We start from the raw sequence: 5,986 nt of genomic DNA, 5'->3' as shown, positions 1-5,986 counted from the left end.
TATGTCCGAAACCTCAGTATGCAAAAAACAGTAGGCGAGAAATACCCGGATGGTCTACTGCTTCCGAGATTGGTGAGTGTGGATCGGATGGACGTCAGTCAAATAAAAGTAAAAAAAAAGTAAATCAAATAAATATAGCGGAAAACTTTAAGGCGGACGTCCGTTTCTAATGTAATTGCCAATAAATGAATTCTCAATGCTCAAGTGTAGGTTGCTGTTAAAACAAAGGTCATAGGTCAAAGAGCATATGGGTCACATGACCATAAAACATGGCGGACGTGTCCGAAATGTATTCATACTACTCCCACTCATACTACATAGAATGTACTGTTTTAACGGCCGATAGGTACTTATTCAAATTCAGTGCGTACTGTCACAGTATGCCATTTCGGACGCAGCCTGACTGTTCGTTCACACCTCCAGCGACTGTGTCGCATGTGTGTCGCCAGTCTATGGTGTGGTTAGAAGGCGTTCCTAGCTTTGGTTGCTCTAGTAACAGTTATAAACAAACCCTGCAATAACTGATGAGAGACGGATAACATGAGCTTCATTGCTCTACTCCTATTGGTAGTCGCTCCTGAAAGTTGGGAGCTATGACTTGAAAAACGTTTTTGTTTCTCTTGGTTAACCAGCTCCAGCTGTTAACCAGCTAAGTTAACTTTATTTATATTTATACTTTAATAATGCACTATTTTGGTTACAGAAAGAAACTGTTATCTAGGAAACTGACGAGTGACTAATCCTGAGTGGCGACGTCACTACACGCATTCTATCAGTTCTCTAACCGTGCTGAAAATTCCAGGGCGAGAACGGTTCGGAATAGTGCTGAACCCGGATCACGTAGGGACATAACCGCTACCGTTTCAGACCGTGCTTAGAACGGTTCGGCGTGATGGTGTCAAAGCGCTCTAGAAAAAGCCATTAAAAGAGCAGATGATGATATACAGGTTCACAAGGGCAAGATTTTGATGTTAAGTGACATTTACTAATACATTTTTAAAGGACTACGTAGTCAGTCAAATCTAGCGGCATCTAGCGCTGAGGATACCAACGGCAACCAATGGGCTCACTCCCCCCCTCCACCTCTCTTTCGAAGCAATAGAGCGGCTGACGCAACATGACGAATTACATGCAAGGGACCTGCGGTGTATGTAGATAGAAATAACCCATTCTAAGATCCTGTCTACACTAGTTTTCGTTTTAAAACGATCTTCGTCCACACCAGCGTTTGAAAACGTTTACATCCATGAGTAAAACATAACACACGTCAGCCTGTGTCAATTCTGTCAGGCGTTTATTTACTTATTATGTCGCGGCATGTGTTTTTTTTTTGGACGGACGAAGAGGACGGGCTGTTGCTGCGGGTAACACAAAACTATGGCTGCGTTTGAAAGCTTAGGCAGCTGACTTGTTGCCTTGCTGCCTCATGAGGCAATGACTTGGCATGAGGCAGCGTTTAGACATGAAGGCTGCTCTGAGAAACACATTCGGACAGCCTTCGGAGGCAGCGTAACAGAATTCTCTTTGAAATATAAATAGAGGACGCCTTTTGATAGCTAATCAAATATTTGAAAACTACAATACTAATATCTCGCTAGAAATGCAATCGAGTTGTAAAATGAGAAACTCATGTCAAACTTGACTCTGCTCGACCAATCACACTCACCGTGCGAGCACATGCATTGAATTGTGGGACACTGAAGGCAGAGAAGGACACATCCATGCTGCCTTCAATAATCGACCTGATCGAGGTACCTCAGCCTATAAAGCTGCAAAAGCCAAAGTGAAACTATCATCGCGCTCTGCTGCCAAACTGCGAGTAATTAAATATTCCATCTCCTAAAATGCAATCGAAAGTATGCATGACATTAATGCTATCAAACTGGAAAGCAGCCAAAACAACTGCATCACATCACGAAAAATGCCGTTGTCGTTTTTGAACCCTCGCTTTTCCTCATCCACACAAAACGCCGTTTTCAAAAAGCTCCGTTCTCGATGACAAAAACAGAGAGAAAAGGATGCGTTTTCAAATGAAAAGGCACTAGTGTAGTCAGGGTCTAAGATAATAAGAACATAACACTTCATAAGGTCTTTATACACCTCTGAAGACATAGCTATGTATATTATATTGCATTTCTGCCAATAGATCCTCCAAAGAATGACATACGGGCGTTTAAATCAAAGGGGAAAAAACAATTATATATGGTATATATATATATATATATATATATACAGTATTTTTTTTAATTGCATTCCAATTAATATCAATCAAACTACAGTTGGTTTGTTGAAGTAATAATAACACAGAAAAACACAGCTAACTTACACAATAAAACACACTAAAAAGAGAGCGAGAGAATATAGGGGTGGGACATTGGGGATGCTGAATGTTGAAATGAAGTAAAGATGTTAATGAAGTTTGCCCGGTCAGTGTTGAATATGATGAGTCATTCCGGTCACAGTATCTGAGAAATGATTACATGAGATGTGAAGTCAGGAACCTTGACACCTGCAGGTCTCCAAGTGAACATAAGTGTCTGTCAGGTCTCTGGTCTGGAACAGATGGAGAACAGAGATATAAAACTGTCAGGGCAGCGTGTAGGTGTCTGAACCTGAAACTAAACACTGAACCACTCCACACTATTCATTTCACCATTCAACTTCTGCCGTCAGCTTTCACATATCAACACCAATGTCATGTTGACCAATTGACAATAATGTAATAATTGAAAATCATTCATTCCTTTAGCTGTTAACCTTTTATTTACAAATTGAAAAAGGGACCGTTTTGATGTTAAATAATCCAAAATAATCCAAAGTGTGACTGGACGAAACTGACTGAACATCCGACTGTTTCTCTATCGTCCGTTGCCATGGCAGCAGTTAAGAATCACTTCATCTTCAGTTTTTCAATGGCACTCATTTCAGAAAGCGTAACTCCAAATAGCTTCTCTTTTTTTTTTACTCATAGTCAAACTTCTGTGTTTTTATCTCACTTTTGAAATTGGATTAATTCGCAGTCTAAATGGAATTCTGTCCGATGCAGACGCAGTGTAATAGGCAAAATCTCATTTAAATTACAATAATACAATTGAAGTGCAGTGCCAATGGTTTATTGTGGAATAATGATTCTCTTTCAAGTTTCATTGTGAATTTTGATTTTTAGAATGATTACAGCTGAAGAGTTTCTGCTTGACATTGAATCAGCAGAACAAATAACTCTCTTAATGCACAGATTTGATATCACTGCCTAACGTTTTAAACTGCATACAGGAAATGTAATGTATATAAGGACGGCAGCATCAAAAACATTAATGAAGTGATACTTTAAAAAAAAAAACGTTTCTACACAAAATATCGGAAACAAGAGTTCACATATACTGTACGTGGTATCTACAAAGGTTTCATATATGGAACATCAGAAAAACACAATCATGATATAATTCATTGAACATACGTAAAGTCATCATCAGTGTTTGTTCCAGAAAGCTGCCACAACAACACACGTTTATTCAAAAGAGACGTTTGTGTACATCACTGTTACAGTTTTTCTCGATTGCTAACACACAATTCATGAAACAACTCACCATTTTCTGACAACCATAAACACATTCTCAGAACAATACACCAACTTGTACAAACCCCACACACAAACAGCCTCAATTTGCAAAGGTTTAACCATGTTCTCATTCATAAAACACAAACACACAATATAATTAACTGAAGTGTCAAGTTGTAAACTCAAATAGCACACATTTGTCCATCAGTAAACATTCAGTTGCAAAACTGATGACACACCAATCAAAATCTCAGGATAATATCAACAGGAGCACAGGTAAGTGTGCATCCTAGAATCATCTACTGGGCTTTATACTACTTACTGTAAACATACAGTATAATTACAGTACACACTTTATATGAGAGAAATTTCACTATTCTGTATCCAGTAAACTGTAGCACGTGTACACCCTCAAATTTGTGATTGTCAAGTTTACAAATGTGCATTTGTAGCCTTTTTTACCTGTTCCATATTTTTGCAGAAAATAGTACACTTTTACGAAATTGGGCCAAAGGTGCAGATGATGCCATATTTTTTACATCGCCTCCTATTGACAAATCGCTTCACTGTTTTGTTTCCTTTATCTTCTCTGTAAGTCGCTTTGGATAAAAGCATCTGCTAAATGCCTGAATGTAACTGTTATTTGTGCAGTTGTGTACTGTATTGTGTTGCATGACCAGTTTATATTGTTCTTTGGTTTTTGAACTTTTCTTGTCTTGTAAGATCATCTTCATCTACTTTACAGTAGTGTAATGTTTTATTTTTATTTTTTCCTAAAGCTCATTCTTGCACTTTGCTCTATGTGCACTCTTTTATGTTGTATATTCTAATAAACACTAAGCTGTCAAATTATTCTTAAGTCCCACAAAGAGATTTTAATAACAGTGTTTTGAATTGATCTCACCAGTGTCTAAGACTATGTTGCAGTGTGGGTGATTTTGAGGGCTTGTGTGTCATATCTGGGGGGAAAGTTTGGTTTTTCAGCAAGTTTGAATGGTTTAGAGAAGAGAGCTTCATTTTGACCTGAAAATAGGATGTTTGGGGAATTGGGTGAGATGTTATGGATTTGTGTTCACTGTTTTGAGAATACGAGGCATAATTTCAAGAAATGTGTTTAAGCAATCGAGGAAAACTGTAATAGCAATACATGTAATTGATGACCTGACAAATAAATATTCTGATGTGAGGTTCGGAAGCGTGGGGTTTGCTATGTTTCCTGATGTCATCATTCATTCAGCCAATCAGATAAAAACAAAGAGATATTTCAAAACAAACCCTCCCTCTGCTCACGGTAACAGCGGCAGCTTCGTGTAAAGATGATAAAGAATCTGACTTGAGCAAGATTCAGCTGAGATAACAGAAGAAATGAGTGTTGCTAAAGATAAAAGAACTCTTCTACAATGATAAGCGATGACACACAACTCACCTGTTTTTATGCTGTAGGTTCTGCGCACGTGTCCAAAAGTGTGTTCAGTCATCTGATGATATGACCTTCCTCTGAGAGGGACTTTTCTGCATCGATCACCAGCAAGCGTGGATAAACACACAGGCTGCAGCCTAGGGGCCCCACCTGTTTAGGGGCCTGTGATTGGCCAGATTTTTTACATTTATTTTATAACAAAAATTGACCCTCATGGGCCCATAAGAAATATAACAAAAAATAAGCCGGTGATTGGATAGAATCCCGCTGCAGTTGTTTCAACCGCAGCACCGATGTTAGCCAGTGCCAGCTGCCAGTCTCCTGCTGCTATCTTAGTCACGTTGTTCTTTTAACCTTTGTATTTTCCGTTTTTCTGCTCCACTATTGTAATTTCTTTTGGACATTTTGCCGCTATGCCATCTTGCAATAGCAGTGACGTAAATGAAAATGATTGCCATGATTTCACCAGCAGCTGATTGGACAGATGTGACCCAAATGTCACATCTTAACTGTTGCAGCAGTTAGCTCATCATGTCATCGGTAATATTTCCGGGAGTTACATTTATTCATTACATTACATTTATTCATTTGGCAGACGGTTTTATCCAAAGCGACTTACAAGTAGGAGAGCATATCAACATTTTGTCAGCACGCTAAACAGTACCGTTAGTTCTCAAGGCCATGCTACTGGAGGATTAAAGCTGCAGTAAGCAAAGGAGAGCATCAACAAATATATATACCTGTATATATAAAGCCTTACATGGTTTAGCTCCTCAGTACTTGAATGAACTCCTTTTGTATTACAGTCCTTCACGTGCATTACGCTCTCAGGCGTCCTGTCAGTTGGTAATACCTAGAATTTCAAAATCAAGTGCAGGTGGTAGATCCTTTTCCTATCTAGCGCCTAAACTTTGGAATAGTCTTCCCTGCACTGTCCGGGAGGCAGACACACTCTGTCAGTTTAAATCTAGACTAAAGACGCATCTTTTTAATCTTGCATACACTAC

The sequence above is a fragment of the Triplophysa rosa genome, linkage group LG20, assembly GCF_024868665.1.
Source record: "Triplophysa rosa linkage group LG20, Trosa_1v2, whole genome shotgun sequence".
NCBI classification, from domain to species: domain Eukaryota; kingdom Metazoa; phylum Chordata; class Actinopteri; order Cypriniformes; family Nemacheilidae; genus Triplophysa; species Triplophysa rosa.
This window is presented reverse-complemented; position numbering follows the sequence as displayed.